Source organism: Stenella coeruleoalba, assembly GCF_951394435.1.
Source record: "Stenella coeruleoalba genome assembly, chromosome: 4".
NCBI lineage: Eukaryota > Metazoa > Chordata > Mammalia > Artiodactyla > Delphinidae > Stenella > Stenella coeruleoalba.
In genome coordinates, this window is record NC_137149.1 from 60,039,376 (window position 1) to 60,058,444 (window position 19,069).

A 19,069-nucleotide genomic window follows, 5' to 3' on the forward strand; every position below is an offset into this window, starting at 1 on the left:
GTTAAAGATAAATACTATTTTAGTATAGGTAAATAAGTATGTGTCCCAAATATTGCATGGGACTTATACTAAAAAAGTATCTGTCTGAATTTCAAATTTAACCAGGCCTCCTGTTTTTTATCTAACAACCCTATATTAGTGTGATACAATAGGCATTTTAGGCCTATGTTTGTAAAATTACATCAGCTGTTCCAAATTATTTTCTGTATTAAGGGCCGAGGGGGGATTGAAGGAAATTGTTTAATGTAGCTTGTCTATGAAATTAGGTCCTTGAAAATATTCAAAGAATTGCTCAGTGAGCTTAAGGCAGGCAGGTTTGTAGATACTGCTTGGTCCTGAAGAAAATATATTTAAGAAATTTGTGGAATTCTAAAAGTGTTTTGCCTAGCACATGACTGAGGTGTAGATCCACACTAGGCCTCCAGTGACAAATATAGCATTAGAAATTTTAATTCAAGAATCTGAGTGATTTTCCAGCTGAAGTGAATGTGGAATGGTAAGCATAACTTACAAAATGCAAAATCATGACATTCGTACAAGTATAAAGTGAATGTATTTCAGTCATGTAAGTTAACTCATTAATGAGGAAAACATTAAGATATTAAAACTAACTCAAAATATGAACACACTCACACACATATATAAAGAAAGTTGAAATAAATTTGCTAAAGATGCAAAGCTAGTAAATATCATATACATAGGGCAATAAAATTTAATATTTGGGCTTATATTTTCTACAGAGCAAAAATCAATTTTATTTCTGTAAACAAAATTTATATGCATTTATATTTACATTATTATCAATTTTTCACCACTTAACTTCTACGCCTAAGAGTTGTGAAATAGAATAATCAATAGAAAGACAATAAAAGTACAAAACCCTATACAATCAGATAATCCTCAGAGGCGCACTAATCAGTACCCAGCAGTGACTGAAAAGATACCCAGTAATATCTTTGGTCAAGTTCTAAGTCTTTGAAAAACTCTCCTGACAATGGTAAGGCAAAAACTTTCCTGAGCAGGCATATTCCTCAGACTCTGGGACTTTGAAAATGCCCTTCTCACAGAGTTAAGGATGCTCTGTCACCAGATAGAATCCTCATTCAACCCTCATTACCTCCAATTTTAGGCTGAAATGATTGCATCTCTCAGTGTTATAATTGTTCCTGTTTCTTCTCTGCTTTCTTGCACTATAATTTTTGGTTTTGCTTTATTTTCCCCTATGTGGACTATGATATTTTCAAGCTCTTTACTCAGATTTGCAATAGATGTAACTGCCTTTATTTTTCAATATTTCAACCTTATCTCTATCTTGATTTTATTTTGTATAGTAGTGGGAACAATCTATGAAATCTGAAGAAATTTCTGCAATTCAATCATTAAGTTACATTTTTACTGTATTTTCTGCCATCAGTCAGTACTCTACTCTCCAAACCCTACATCTAAATTATATCTAATGTATTAGCGTGGCTTTGGGGAAAGACATTTGTGCGTGTTCAACATGCATCTCCATTGAGATATACTTTAAACCTCATTGAACATGACCATTCCTGCACACTGGAATTTCTGAGGCATGACCTTTCCCAAATGGTTTCCAACCAAACAATCTGTGACTTATTTATTGATGGTATCACTTTGTCAAAGCTTCAAGCTCTTTCTACGTTAGCCTGGTCTTAGTATTGTATTTATGTCAGATTTTTGACCACATAAGTAGAGTTTGGGAGCAAACTCCCAGCAAACTTTTGGGAGTTCTAAGGAATTCTATAAGGCTGCCTGTAACGCATCAACCTAGGCATACCAAATCTCAAAGTCTAGTCTCCTTTGCCATGGAAACAAAGAATTTTGGGAGCTTGTGCCTACCATGGACTTACAGTGGAAGTAGTGCTTAGCTTCTCTCTGGTTTAGAACTCAGACCCATCAGAAGGGTCTCTCTCCACCCCCATGCCACTGCACTGTGCTCAGCTAGTGACAGAAGTAGAATATATATCCACAGCAGCACCTCAGTCTTTGTTGATTTCCCTTTAGACATTCCTTCTTATGCTAAGCAATGGTATCTTCCTCTGGTCTGGGCAAATGGGAAAACTCTCCCTTTGTGATATATATTGGAGTCTTTCAAGAGCCTTCTTTTGTAAAAACAAAGTCCTGGATTTTGTAAAGCAAAAAACTTTGTCATGGGACTATATTCCTCAATGTCAATTTGAAAGTCAGAAACTGAAAATTGCTTTTTTTCCACCTCCATGTCTCTGCAATAACCATTGTAGTACATTCTAGATGGTAAGCCTTGGGTTTCCTAGCTACCTCTCCTAGGGAGAAGTACAGAGAAAAAATTGCAACCGTGTGAAAATACGCATGGGGGAGATAAATTAAGGAGGTAGCCTATTTTGTTTTCTGAACATATAATCAAGAAAGTCTAAACCCTGTAGTGAATGCTGTGATGCACTCTCCCCATCCCCCAGATTCCAAATTTAGGACCAAGGCATTCCTTCCCCTGGTTGCCTGGAGAGTTGCTAGCCAAAGCTTTCTCTCAGCTTAAAAAGCCACATCATCTAAGGTTAGACCAGCCCCCAGGAGCAGTCTGTATTTAAGGACAAGTAGGAGAACAAAGGCCCAGCCCTTTGCCTCAGTAAAGCACTTCTGAAAGACCATTCCAACTCCAGAGCTTCCTCAGGGAGCTGCTGAGGTCTTTGTTACAAATGTATTTGTACTTCATCCTTTCCCTCTGATGACACTGATTCCCTCACTTCTTTCGTGTTATTCTGAAGAGCACTCCCCAATAAACCTTCTGCATGTGCATCTCTATTTTGGGGAAATATGTCTAAAAACTCCCTAAATTAAAAATGATATACTTGTATGTATAATCTTCTAGCTGACCAATAATTATTTGTCATAAAAGAATGGATCAAGAGACAATAGTCCACAGTTTAAAAACTCCTCCTCTTCCTTGCTTCCACCCAACCTTCTTTTCTTTATTCCTTCTGCCTTAACTGTTCTTGGACACTCTGATGTGTAAGTCTGATCTGCCTCGGAGAAGAGGAGTTTGAATGGGCCCGAGAGCCCCATTTTATTTGTTTCCTCTTTTACCTTCCAAGGACAACTTTACAGAACTCCAAGGAATCCCAAGGCTTTAGGAAACACCTTTACAATATCCCCTGATTCAGCTACTTTAGGAAACAGAGATCTTGCCATCCTCCCAGAGCAATGGTTCAGATATTAAATTGTTATATCCACGTATGCATGTTGTTTCAACAGTTTTAAGCACATGTTTTTATTTTAATAAATGTTTATTAACTTAGTGAATTTATAATGTTTTCCAATCACTTTAATTTTATTTAAGTACCTCTCTAATTCTATTAGTAGTTATAAGATCAAAATAATTATAGAACATTGCTGTTAGAGCCAAAACATAATCCTGTGCATTTGGTTAAATGTAAATATTTTAATCAAACCCTTTTGAGAAAAGGAAAAAATGAGTTGATGTTGGAATGAATTACTATTATTTGTTGGCCATCTCTCTGGAATTAAGGGGGAAAAATCCCTAACCACCCAACAGACATATTTATGCAAAGATAAATGTGTTATACCCTGTTCTTAACTTTTCATTATTGTACAAAAAGGATTCTGGAGAGAATCTCGAATTCAAGAAGTCAGAAATGTTGACTGACTTTCTGGGGGTAGTTTGATTTTTATAATAAGAAATATGAATAAACTGAGATATTGATAATCATGTTATTAAGACACTCATATCTTGTCACAGTCTGTGGCTTCCACATTTAAACTGTGGTAGACACAATTGTTGGCTACTTAGCAGCCATATACAAATCTTTCTTGCCAACAGAAACCCAGTCTGTTCACCACCATTCAGCTGAAACTGTCCTTCAGGAGAGAAGAGGACAGTGCCCTCCTGCCTAGCCCCATGGAGGGAATCTTGATGGGTTTAGGCCATACCTGTTAACCTCATTCTCATGGCCAATAATTAGTTAAGGCATAGGCATGTGATAAAATACTGGCCAAAAAGAAATGAGTGATAATTTGTTCTGGGTGGATTATGGGATATTTCTCTTCAAGCGTGAGCGCACGCATGCGCGCGCGCACACACACACACACACACACACACGTGCATGTGCAAACACAACCCTAGAATCTACTCCCTGGACATCTTGAATGAAGACATGATACTTAGAACTACTATGTCCATCTTGCAACAATAAAGGTAAAAGCCAGTGAAATTTTATAGAATTTGAAAGGTCTGATACCACTGAGCCACTAAAAACCCAACCCTGGCAATACTATCCCATGGAAAAAAGACTTAACTAATGAAAGCCATATTCATTTCTATAAACCCACTTTAGTTTGGTATTCTGTATCCAAAACCAAGAATATCCTAACATATATTTCACAAACATAGACGTTGAGGGCAATTTGAATCTCCTCTTTATATGATACCTGGATTTCTCCCACTGACTTGAGAATTCTTAATATATCCAGCCAACTTTGTACTTTTGTGAGCTTATCCCATGTTCAGCAGACATTTGTGTACATATCATATGTATGTTACACCATTTAGTGCTGTTGCTCGTACAGTTGTAAGCCTCTGTAGCATTTTAAACAAGGGAATACATTAGTGTCCTAAGGCTGCTGTAATAAATTACCATGAGCTAGGTGGCTTAAAATGACAGAAATATATTCCCTCACAACTCTGGAGGCTATAAGTCTGATATCAAGTTGTCAGCAGAGCCATACTCCCTATGAAGATGCTAGGAACATATCTTCCCTTGCATCCTCCTAGCTTTTGGTGGCTGCTTGCAATCCTTGGCATTCCTTGGCTTGTAACTGTATTACTCCAATTTATGCCTTTGTCTTCACAAAGGCCATCTTTTCTCTGTGTCTCTGTGTCTATAAGTAGCCCTCTCATTATAAGGATACAGGTCAGTGGCTCTATGGCCCACCTAATCAGTATGACCTCCTCTTAACTTGATTGCATCTGCAAATACCTATTTCCAAATAAGGTCACACTCACAAGTTCTGGGTGGACAAGAAGTTTGGGGGAACACTATTCAACCCAGAATAGGGAGTAACGTGACCTAATAATACCTGTTTCAAAAGATTGCACTTGTTGCAAAGTGTACCACCTTCCTGTTTCTCTAATATTCTGCATTTCTAACTTGATATAGGGATGGAAATCTGATCACTAAATAAATTAGAGTTATATGTAATTAATAAGTCCTATGAGAAAGACAAAGCTCTTCCTCAGTACTCAAAAACAATTTGCATTAGATAATATATCTATGCCTTTTTTAGGTTATTTTGTGGCTACTGTGTCTTTATTTTCAGATTTTACCTATTTTCTGGTTAGGTGAAGTTATCCATGTGTTTTTCAGATGAGCTATTGCTGATTATATGCAATTCATGTGTTTATTATACCAGTATTCATTCAAAAAAAGCTTATCTCCAGGTAGTATTATTGGCTCTGGGAATACAGCAATAAATAAAAATAACAACAGAAGTAAGAAAATAAAGTTCTTGCTTATATGGAGCTTAAATTCTAAAGGGAAAATGAGAAAGTTGGACATTAAACAAATATCTAAAATATAGATAAATAAAATAGTAGTAAGCAATGCCAACCAAGAAAGATAAAGGAGGACAATAAAGAACTAGAGGGTCTTTCATTTTGGATCAGGTGGTCAGGGAAGACATCTCTAAAGAAGTGACATTTGGTAGAAATGTTAATGATATGAGAGCTAAAAGCCATTAATGACCCCACATTTTCCTCAGGATAAAATAAAATTTCACATTCTTGGAAAGGCCTTTTGAGATCTCTTCATTGATTAACTCCCCAGCTTCATCTCTTTCACTGGATAACATAATTAAGAGATTTTTTTTAAAAAGAACTTCTTACTAGGATCAACATGTTTTCCATCAGTAAATTTCGGAATGTGACTTATGCTCACAGAGTTAAAGCAATTTAACTTTAAACTTTAGAACACAGACATGTACACATAGTATTTTATTTAATGTTCTCATGTAATGAAAACATCAAATTTCAAATTATGAGAAACTTCTAAAGCCTGATATTTAAAATGTATCTTTCATGCAAACATGTAATTCTGTTTGGCCTTTTTACATATGTAATTTATAAATTTGTATTTAGTTATTCTTAATAACCAAATTCATTTAAGCTATTGAATTCGAATTAATATTTTGAAGTTCTGTGCCTTTTTATTTTTCTCACTTCTCCTAATACAGTTATAAACCATGGTTAGTATTTTAACTTTTTCAAATCCCAAGAGAGTTCAAATCCTTCTTCATTCAGTGGTAAGTGATGATACAGATAACAATGATAAAAATCTTATATGGAGGAACTGTGAAAATCTGTCAATATATTCCAACTGGAAACAGAATGTCTAAGATAGCAATTAGACAAAATAACATATCCTTCTAGACAAGGGTCTTAAAAATCAATTAAGTTAAAATGTTTCTAAAGAATAGTTAAGTCTAGTCACTTCTTAGGCACATGTTCTCAATTATTTGAGACAAAATTTAGCAAGGATAGAAGTAGTGTACTTAAGTCAAACTCTGCTGACAAAGCAAATGCAGAAACTTATCAAATGTAGAAACTATCAAATATCTTCAATAGCACCATCTTAAATTACAAAAGTACATGACTTTAATGGGGGTAAACTACTAGCAGAGGGGTGGGTTTTAACAACCACTTTAGTATTAATTTAAGTTTGAAACAAATAGGAGCCCTGAACACATGCCAAACAGAATATAATTAATATGAGGCTTACATGAGAGTCAATTTGGTCAATCACAGGTGCGGTAAGGATTAAAATATTGAATTACAATGTGTGTCATCATTGGGGAATAGTATATAATTGCAGTCTGTTAAATTATTTAATATTTCTAGTGCATGTGATTCATCTAGCACACAGAACTTGTTCTCTAATTCTAGTTTGGAAATTGGAGCACACATTTTGGAGTATATGGGTGTTGTGGGGTGGGAGGTATGGGGCTGAGAGTGTTACAGGTATTTTAATGATATCAGATGTGGAAAACTGTCTCTAGCTTAAAAGCCCTTGGATGGACAGGGAGGCTGTACCACAGAGCTGAGGAAGGCATATTGTGTGTCCTCTTACACACAAACGCACAAAGAAATGCTCAGCATTTTATGGGCTCAGACCCTGGCTATGGAGGACCCAAGGATATTGAAAATTTATTGTGTCGGATATACATGTGTGGAGACTTCATTCCTTAGATACGTTTCACGTTCTTTCCTTATTGGAAAGTTGTCCTTTTGTAGTGTTGGCAAGGGCAAGTGGAGGCCCTTTTGACTCCTTGTGATAAGGTCTATGCAAAGGGAAACAGTACATTGTATCCTTGTTAACAGGGTACACACATAAACATACCTTGATGGTGTGGCATGGTGACCCTCCTCTCTTTCCCCTCCTCTTCCTGCGAGGCCAAGGAGCCTCCCTCCAGCTCCCCAGCTCCCCTTCCTCTGCTTATTCCCTCCTGTGAGCCGGAACAGTTAGCTTTGAGGAGAGCCCTTGCGTGTTGACTCTGTCTGTCAATAATCACTACTTCAACTCTTTGGTATATTTCCTTTTTTCCCCTTTGTTTTACTCTGGTTTAACAACAGAGCCTCAGCCAACAACTGCCTCCGTGTGTGGAACCAACTGTTTGCTGAATTGGTCTGTGCAAGGCACACAGCTATCTCATTCCCTGGATGGGGTCAGGCCAAAAAAGGTCAGACTCCTGGGTCCAGCAACTAGCTCTGTATATGTCCACACGCTTCTAGTTTTCTCATGGCTTCCTCCCCATCTGGTGTGAGTATTCTTCACCCTCACTGTAGACATGTAAACAGTGTCCAGATTAGAAGATCCTGACTAATGGTAGAGGAAAAAGGAGAGTGAAAGATGAGGGAAAACACGGAGGGCAGTGGGAAGACTAAGACGGAAGGCAGTGACTTCAGTGTCCTTTGGCATCTACCACATACTCAGTCACTAATGGTGTCATTTAATGAATAAATCTTTGAAGAGATTAATACAGTTCCTTATCGTGTTGACATATTGATAGCTATATCACACAGAAGGGTCACCTCACAACTTCTATAAATCAACGGATGACTAAAAATTTCTAGAATATATTGATTTGTGCCACAGCTTAAGTCACATGTTAAACACTTTCTAAAAATCTAGTTTAAGTTGATTTCAATAACAAAGGTTATGGTGGTTTTATGCTGATTCACAGATTTATATTGATTATTCAATATTCTGAGTATTATCCATGTACCTAAATGAGTGTTTAAAGAAGGAGTTTCTGACTTGGACCTAGGTCTGTTAACAAGTTCTGAAGGTGTAGATAAAATTGAAATGGCTGGAAGTGTCTCAGTTACTGTGTATAAATTTGAAATTTCCAAAAATCTTAGAATGGCCAGGTTATGAGTGAACTAATCTTCTTTAACGATATAATGAGTTTCTTTATAACTAATTTCCAGTTTACTCTGTAACAGATGATAATAACTTAGTCATATATTTTTCTTTATGAAATGACATATGAGCATCAGTATTTTTATTGATGTCAACTGAATTTATAAAAATGATTTTCTGAAGACAGAGCACATAATCAACAGATCTTAATATCTTTAGATGATGGGAAAGATATGTATAAACAAAAAATGAAAGTAATTTGTCACTAGCTTTGGTTTTGTTTACTCTTTTTATATTGTATTTTGTTGTTCTAATTTCTGGCTTATATGGTAGATTTTAAAACTGAAAGAGAGAGGAAGATAAATTGATATAGCTGTAACCAGGTGTGGAAAGTCTATTATCTAGAGAGTTTTAGGATGGGCTGTTACTTGCATTTATCTGTGTCTCCATTTTTCTTTTAACCTCAAAGTTTCATATTGGTGTATGCTCAAGGGAAAGGTCAATTCTTGATTGAATACTTTTCTGAAATGGGTTGGTCTAAGGTCATCCATTTTTCAAGGATTCCTAGAGAATTTATTCTTGTCTGATATGAAGTCTTGTTCTCTTTTTTATGGTCAAGGCACCACATTTCATCTCACAGCACACTAGGCTAGCTTTCCTGGACTAATCCCTTACCCCATAGATGTTGCTTCTTGCCACCTTTATCTCAAGACTATAAACCCAGCATTCCCCAGATGGGCTTTCTTGGTAACAGACCGCTTCATGCTCTCTACCTCTCACTTAAAGAAAAATTTCACTCTCCTGAACTTTCCCTGAGTTTCAAAACATCTGGATCAAGGGTTAATGATAAGAGGAATGAGAATAGCAGTCAGGCAGAATTGGCAACAATTTAAACAACAGTTCGGCCATATAGCAGAGTCACTGGACCTTTAGTCCTTCCCTGAAGGACATAGATAGCACTGTCCGATGCACAATCCTAAATTGTTTTTACAGAAACCAGACTCTTGTTTCTAGTACTGACCCCTTAGAAACTAGTGCAAATTATAAGTCACGATTTATTATACACACACACAGATTCATATGCAATACAAATCTGATTCTATTTTTTATTTAGCCAAAATGGATGGATTATATACAATTATAAAATAAAAAGATTATTTTCTTGTAACTAGAATTAACTTTATTTCATATAATTATTGGGGATATTACATTTATATAAGCTTTATATTTTAGTTTGAAAACAGAGGGTTTTTTTTTTTTCTTTTGTGGACTCTTAGAACACCTGAACATAAATATTTGTGAGAAGAGATTTGTTTAAGCTACTATACCAGAAGTGCTCAACAGTAGCTGCAGGGATTGAACACAGAAAGCTAGACAGATACGATTCTGGAATAGCCCTTGGCTACAAAGGACTAATTAGTCTGACTGATTACACTCTTCTAAATAGTTTGTTTTGGACCTAACTTATGGGTTACAGATTCTTGTTAAGACATTTCAAAGAAAATTTGTTTTAAGTTTCAAGAAGTGTTTCGTTGATAGCCTGATGATAGCCTAAGAATATTAAAAAAAGTGCAGGTTTCATCTAGGGAGTCATGAAAAGAGATGCGTAGAATTAACTGCAAAGCAGATGTCCCATTAATACAAACAGCTCTCATTCGAGATACTCAGAGACACAAAGACAATTATTTTAGAAACATCAAATTTTGAAATTTGCTCAATCTACAGTAAAGGCAAAAATGAGACACTCATTTGCCAGAGGAAGCCCAGAGCTTGTGAACATTTGTATTTTTATCATTAACTGTAACAGAGAGAGTATCCAAAGCAATGGCAAATGATTCTGAGCAATCTCTCCCTTTGGAAAATAAAAATGCTCATATTGCTCCTATCATTAGGTAAACAAAACCCAGAAACCTTTATTAAGCCCTTTTGCCCTCAGCTAATGTCATATCTTTTACTTCACCTCTAAGCTTTGTAATGGTGTATTGTATTCAAAATTTTTTTTCTTAATCTTCCCATTCCCTCCTAAGTTTATTACTACTGAAGTATTGTTTTTCTAAAATTTCCAGTGATGAACTTATTGTCAAATTCAGTAGATAATTTTGCTCTTTATGTAATTGCTCCCTCTCTGAAATTTTTCATATTAATCCATTTCTTTCTCCTTGAAACTCTCTCTTCGTTATGGTACAACTTTCTTCTGATCATTCTCTTCTCTCTCTTGTTCTCTTTTTCATTATGTCCCTTATTTTACTTTTGCTTCCACAACTTATTAGTACTTCCATAAAAAGCAGTCCTAAAAAAAAAAAAAGCAGTCCTTTATTAATTGTTCTCATTCTACAGTCTCCCAAAGTAAATGCCTCAACTGCCACCCATATTAATCCCCAGATCCTCTTTCTCTGCTGCGATATAGGCTTTTACACAGTATCCACACCCTAATTTAGGCAACTTCAGCCATTTCCCAAATTACATAACCACCATTGTATTCACTCCAGTCCATTTCCATCAGGTCATAAGAGAATTGTTTTGTAAATTGCAAATCACTTGCTCAAAATTCTTTAGAATTTCATAGTTTTCAGGGAAGGATGCAAACTCCTTACGTTTGTATATACAAAGTCCAGCCCTTTTTCTCCAGTTCTGTATAATTTTCTTTACAAACTGTTTAATTAAATCACATGAAAATATTTCCTGGTTATATAACACTATTCAGTCTTGAATTGAGAATCTTCTCTAGGAACTGGACCTACAAAGAGAAATAAAACAAATTCTTCAGTTTGGGAGCTCTCATTCTACTAGAGTGCAGATGCTAAATAAAAAGGTGATTACAATAAAGAGTGATAAGTGTTATAATAATAGAGATATGTACATCTACTTAGGAAAAGAACTTATTTCAGACTGGTCTGGCTTCCAAGAAGAGGAAATGCATGTCTTAAGTCTTAAGGAATTTGAAATATTTAGATAAAAAACAAGGTAAAAATAAGGTACTTAAGGACAGGGATCATTTTTTTAAATGTTTTAAAAATAGCATTTTTTATGCTATTTTTAGCATAAACTTTTATCTCTAACTTTTATCTCTAGCCTAGCACTTCCCCTGAGCTATGACTTTCGTGTTAACTACTTTCTCAATATCTCTACTTGATGTTTAATAGTCATCTAATATTCTCACTAATGTTAAATATTTACTAATATCTAATATTAATCCCTAAAATCAGTGGTCTCTAGATAGTTCTATGTCTTCCTTACAACTTCCTCTTTTCTCACTCTACCCCTTCTCAAAAAATGGAAACTCCATTCTTCTAGTTGCATAGGCCCAAAACTTTTAAATCACCTTGATTCCTTTTCTTCTCTTACATCACATCCAATCTACTTGCTGTTTTCTCCATCTGGAAAGTACTTTCCCCATCTCACTGTTTACTGCCTCACCTTCAGATATTTTGCTCAAATGTCCTTTTTGTCTTTTGAAACTTACCCTAATTATTTGATTTTAAACTGCAAACACTTTCCCAGCCATCTTTGTTCCCCAATTCCTGCTTTATTTACCTTTGCAGCACTTAACACATCATATGATATATATTTACCACTCATTTGTTTATTATACATTTTCTACCACTAACATGCACACTCTATGAGAATAGGAGTTTTTATCTATTTGGTTCACTGCAGTATAGCTAGTGCTTAGGGAGTTCCTGGCACATATTAGGTGTTCACTAAAATATAGACAATAAATATGTGAATTCATTATTGGACCATATTGCTATTTTATGAATGACAGTGCTTTTTGAAAATTTGAAAAGTTAAATGAACTGTACGAAAGTATTTTGCCACTGTACTCTAAAATAACTAAATCAAATCGACAAATAATCCCTCACTGATAAGAGTTCTTTGGGATCTTGTACTTTTTCATTGGAATAAATGATAAATGGTCTTTATCACCATTTTTTTGTGCTTTTTAAATGTTTTAAACAGGCACTCTGCTAAACGTTTTTGATATATCATCATATTTAATTCTTGCAACCAATCTATGAGATAAAGTAAATTATGTGACTCAATTAATATTAAGAGAGTTTAAAAATATGGCTGAATTGGCAGAGTAAAAATTTGAATCCAAGCACTCTTACCCATGAGTACATGTTTAAGCTACTCTCCTTTATATAGTTTGACGGATGTAAAAGAATAAGTGTAATAAATAGAACTTTATTTTTTCTTCATAAAATTAAAACATTTTGGATTCTTCCGAAGTCTCAATTCTGTTATCTTGATAACCATGTATTTTTTAAGATGTTAAGTAGACCTCATATGGCATCAGGGAAAGTGAAGACCAGTTTTATATAGCAAAATCCTCTATATTTTTTGTATATCTACATAAAATATATTTTGTGCATATTCAGTAGAAATGTCTGTATATAAAGTTACATTCCCTTTGCTTTCTTTGTTAATACTGTATAAGAATTTGCTCTTTATCTATTAAAAGATGTAGTTTTCTAATAAGTAAACTATCTCCTTTCAATTTTCCTCAGTAATTTGTACCAGTTCTTTGCTACCACATATGTTATGAATTAAAAATGCCTCTGGTCATGTTCAACCTCTAGATTTTAGTTAAAGAAGTTTTAATGGATTGAATTTAAAAATTACTCTATGAAAATATTCAACATCTTTTTTACACTTTGTCTTTGTACTTCACCTTCAAAAAACACTTTGATAATCTCTGATGGTAAAGTCTATGTAGGTCTATTTATTTCTAACTTTGTTTCAAAGAGCTGAATTGGTAGTCTCCTCTGGCCCAAATTTAATTAAATACAGGTATAATTTTCTAATTTTCCATCAAGTTGGTTTAGCAGTGTTATATTACTCTAGGGCAGTTTGGCTTCTTTTTTGTTTTTGTTGTTATTATTTGACAGCTTGTGTCAAAATTGATTCTGATTCCAAACAGATGGAATTTTCTCCTTTATTCAGTGTCCTTAACTACCCAAAGACCTACAATTGACAAGATGCAGCTAACTCTCCCTTCTGATGATTCTTAGACATTTCAGACATCAAAGTTCCCGCCTGAAAAAATTAGTTTCAGTCACTGTAACCTCTAAGTAAATGGATTTCTCTTCAAATGTGTGGGATCTTTTTTTTCTTCATTGTGAACAGCAGATTAGTCTCCTTTGTACTAAATTACTGTCTGAGGGAAATGAATATCAGAAATTTGGCCCATACAATATTCCATTTGCTTGTCAGTGTCTACCAGGTCTTTTTGGCAGAAACAAAAAGGAATAGCAAGCCAGTTTGAATAAAATGTTCTGTATTAATCAAAGGGAAACACCAACACATTAATTTTGCTTCTACACCATTAAATTATAGGCATGACAAAATATGGACTTAAAACACTGCTTTATAACAACATCTTCAATAGAGCCAGTGCTTTACCAAAATGTTACACACCTCATGTTTGTAATTAAGCTGCCATACTTGCATTGAGTTACTCCAAATTCTTTTTCATTTATAAGCAATACAGACTTTTGAGTAACATCTATTGAGTTTTCCCAAAGAAAAAAACTAAAATGTGCAGGCAGATGGTCAAGCTTATTTTTGAAGCCAGACTAAGAATTCTGAATCTCCCAAATGTTCTGATTTTTTTCCAGCAATTTGTATTGATATATAACACATACTCTGGTGGGAGGACAGGTTCATCATCTTGTGGACTAGCTCCATTTTTCTAATGCAAAGACAAGTATTGGGGGAGGGGGGATTTTCAGGGGGGATTTTCACTTCACTTGTTCTCACTGTTATTTCAGTTTAAGGTATCTTTTGAAGGTTTTAATCTGTTGAAAAAGGGGTTGTCTTTTCAAGGTAGATAAGAAGGATTGAACAAACCTTGAGGCAACCAGTGCAGAAAACTGTCAATAAAATGCCCTCAACTTATGCATTTAACATAAATTCTGAACATAGTTAATGAATGATTGCACACTTGAATGGAAATAGAAAGACTTCCTGATTTGGCTCATCTTCTATTCTCTCTTTATCAGTTAGCTTTTGAGACACAAAACCACACCAAATCTTAGTAGCTTAAAACCATACACGTTCAGATTACAACTCTGAGAGTCAGTAATTTGGGCTGGGCTTACCTGGGTGGTTCACATGTTCTCCATTTGGTTCACTCAGTTTTGTACAGTCAGTCACCAGTCCTTTTCATCTGGGATAACCTAATCTAGAATGACCTCCCTCTTCCTCCTGGATGTTCATACAAATGGGTGGTTTGTTTACCTAACAATTGGGTTATCAAGCAAAAAGTGTAAGCACCAAGGCACACAGTCTTCAAGCTTAGGGTTAGATCATGTTTGCCAATGTCTCCATGGCCAAAGAAAGTCCTATGGCCAACTGATAGGAATATGAGCATTTCTATAATCTGTCACTGACTCCCTGGCTTTATCAATGCACTATAATCAGCTAGACTGTCAATTAATTGAAACCTTGCTGTTCTCCATGAGAAATATTTATCAGTTCCTTCAAAGATAATCCTATGACTAACTCTAGTCCTCCAAATCCTATAAGTATCCTTTTCTAACCACCTTTTTTTTTTGATATGCCCCATAGTTATCCTGAAGTGCATTCTAATAAAGCTAATAAAATTTAGCTGGTATGGCTAATAATATATTTCTTGTGGTCTTTGTGATCAGTGGGCTTTATTAACACATGTTGAGCCTCTATTAAGTGTTAGACTATGTGCTAGATGATAGCATACAAACATGCATAAGGAATGGTCTCCATCGTTGAGGATTTGATAGTCTAGTTAGCAAGAATATCCTAAAATTTAAATTATGAATAACATAGATAAGATGCTTTTGTGGTCCATAAATATGTGCTTTATAGGAATTATTATTTAGCCCTTAGCCAGAGAATTTTTAATGAAGATCTGATCCCTTCCTTATGAAGAAAGAGTCCAAACATGACATGGAATCAAGGAGCAGTTTTACTTAAAAAAAAAAAGTATTGTCTACCGTTTCCTCCAGGTAGTATGATTTTACCTAAGAATCTACTGTGGGACGTTTCCAATTTTAGTGGATCCTCTCCCAAAAACATTACTAGATCCATATAGTGCAATTTAAAGTCTCTCAGTGCAGTAAGCAATAGCCAGAAGAAGACAATTTAATATTCCAAGACTGAAAGCTTCTACCATTTTCTATCAAGAAATGGCATTTTAAAATATGGTAGAGCTGGCACTGGAGGGGGGGCTCCCGCCAGAGCGACGGCACATGCCCCAATAGTTGCCGCCTTGTCCCCCTCATGCCTGAGCAAGACCCAGTCCGTCACCACCTCCTACTGGCTCCTACTGCCACAGGCACTGGAGGAGGATCCCAGCTGAGCGAGCATGCACACCCCAGTGATTGCCTCCTTACACCTAATGCCTTACGCCTCACAACCTAACCTGACACCTAAAGCAACTAGAGAAAGAAGAACAAACAAAACCCAAAGTTAGTAGAAGGAAAGAAATCATTAAGACCAGAGATCAATGAAACTAAAAGCTGGTTTTTCGAGAAGATAAACAAAACTGATAAACCAGACTGATCAAGAAAAAAAGGGAGAGCACTCAAATCAATAAAATTAGAAATGAAAAAGGAGAAGTTACAATGGACACCACAGGAATACAAAAGATCATAAAAAACTACTATAAGCAACTCTATGCCAATAAAATGGAAAACCTGGAAGAAATGGACAAATTCTTACAAAGATACAATCTCCCAAGACTGAATCAGGAAAATAGAAATATGAACAGAAAATCAAAAGTACTCAAATTGAAACTGTGATTAAAACTCTTCCAACAAACAAAAGTGCAGGACCAGATGGCTTCACAGGCGAATTCTATCAAACATTTAGAGAAGAGTTAACACCTACCTTTCTGAAGCTCTCCCAAAAAACTGCATAGGAAGGAACACTCCCAAGCTCATTCTACAAGGCCATCATCACCCTGACACCAAAACTAGACAAAGATATCACAAAAAAAGAAAATTACAGGCCAATATGACTGATGAACATAGACAAAAAAATCCTCAACAAAATACTAGCAAACTGAATCCAACAAAACATTAAAAGGATCATATATCATGATCAAGTGCGATTTATCCCAGGGATGCAAGGATTTTTCAATATCTGCAAATCAAACAGTGCAATACACCACATCAACAAATTGAAGGATAAAAACCATATGATCATCTCAATAGATGCAGAAAAAGCTTTTGACAAAATTCAATACCCATTTATGATAATAACTCTCCAGAAAGTGGGCATAGAGGGAACCTGCCTCAACATAATAAACACAATATACAACAAACCCACAGCAAATATCATTCTCAGTGGTGAAAAACTGAAAGCATTTCCTCTAAGATCAGGAACAAGAAAAGGATTTTCACTCTCACTGCTATTACTCAAAACAGTTTTGGAAAGTCCTAGCCTTGGCAATCAGAGAAGAAAAAGAAATAAAAGGAATACAAATTGGGAAAGAAGAAGTAAAACTTCCACTGTTTGCAGATGACATGCTACTATACATAGAAATCCCTAAAGATGCTACCGGAAAACTAGTAGAGCTCATCAATGAATTTGGTAAAGATGCAGGATACAAAATTAATGCATAGAAATCTCTTGCATTCCTACACACTAACAATGAAAGATCAGAAAGAGAAATTAAGGAAGCAATCCCATTTACTATCACAACAAAAAGAATACAATACCTAGGAATAAACTTACCTAAAGAGGCCAAAGACCTCTACTCAGAAAACTATAAGATATTGATAAAAGTGATAAAAGATGACACAGATGAAGTGATATACCATGTTCTTGGATTGGAAGAATCAATATTGTGAAAATGATTTTACTACCCAAAGCAATTTACAGACTCAATGCAATCCCTATCAAATTACCAATGGCATTTTTCACAGAATTAGAACAAAAAATCTTAAAATTTGTATGGAAACACAAAAGACACTGAATAGCCAAAGCAACCTTGAGAAAGAAAAATGGAGCTGGAGGAATCAAGCTCCCTGACTTCAGACTATACTACACAAAGCTATGGTCATCAAAACAGTATGGTACTGGCACAAAAACAGAAATATAGATCAATGGAACAGGATAGAAAGTCCAGAGATAAACCCATGCACCTATGGTCACCTAATCTATGGCAAAGGAGGCAAGAATATTCAATGGAGAAAAGATAGTCTCTTCAATAAGTGGTACTGGGAACACTGGACAGCTACATGTAAAAGAATGCAATTAGATCACTCCCTAACACCATACACAAAAATAAACTCAAAATGGATTAAAGATCTATATGTAAGGCTGGATACTATAAAACTCTTAGAGGAAAAAGTAGACAGAACACTCTCTGACATAAATCGCAGCAAGATCTTTTTCGATTCACCTCCTAGAGTAATGAAAATAAAAACAAAAATAAATGGGACCTAATGAAACTTAAAACCTTTTGCACAACAAAAGAAATCATAAACAAAATGAAAATTCAACCTTCAGAATGGGAGAAAATATTTGCAAATAAAGCAACCAATAAGGGATTAGTATCAAAAATATACAAATGGCTCATGCAGCTCAATATCAAAAAAAACAAACAACCCAATCAAAAAATGGGTGGAAGATCTAAATAGACATTTCTCCAAAGAAGACATACAGATGGTAAAAAAAGCACATGAAAAGATGCTCAACATCACTAATTATTAGAGAAATGCAAATCAAAACTACAATGAGGTATCCCCTCATGCCAGTCAGAATGACCATCATCAAAAAAATCTACAAACAATAAATGCTGGAGAGGGTGTGGAGAAAAGGGTACCCTCCTACACTGTTGGTGGGAATGTAAACTGGTACAGCCACAATGGAGAACAGTATGGAGGTTCCTTAAAGAAGTAAATATAGAGCTACCATATGATCCAGCAATCCTACTCCTGGACATATATCTGGAGAAAACCATAATTCAGAAAGATACACACACCCCAATGTTCACCGCAGCACTATTTACAATAGCCAGGACATGGAAGCAACATATGTCCATCAACATAAGATGTGGTACATATATACAATGCGATATTAACCATAAAAAAAGGAAGAAATAATGCCATTTGCAGCAACGTGAATGGACCTAGAGATTGTCATACTGAGTGAAATAAGTCAGGCAGAGAAAAACAAATATTGTATGATATTGCTTATATGTGGAATCTAAAAAAAGGCTACAAATAAACTTAACCACAACACAGAAGTAGAGTTACAGATGAGGAAAATAAACTTATGGTTACCAGGGGTTAAGGGGTGGGGAGGGATAAATTGGAAGATTGGGATTGACACATACACATTACTATATATAAAATAAATAACTATTAAAAACCTACTATATAACACTGGGAACTCTACTCAATACTCTGTAATGGCCTATATGGGAAAAGAATCTACAAAAAAGTGAATATATGTATATGCATAACGGATTCACTTTACTGTACACCTGAAACACAACATTGTAAATCAACTATACTCCAATAAAAATTAAAAATATAAATAAATAATTTTAAAAATTAAACCATAAAAAATATATTTTTTAATTAAAAAATAAAACATAGTAGATAACCTAATGTTTTAAATACCATCCTTATTTTCAGAATGTCTAT

The 19,069-nt window shown here is 35.2% G+C and overlaps 1 long non-coding RNA gene across 1 annotated transcript in view; it reads left to right on the forward strand.

Annotated features, from left to right (window-relative positions):
- LOC307185963 overlaps positions 1-19,069 on the forward strand; it is a 445,156-nt gene that overhangs the window by 252,816 nt on the left and 173,271 nt on the right. The gene's annotated exons all lie outside the window — the stretch shown is intronic.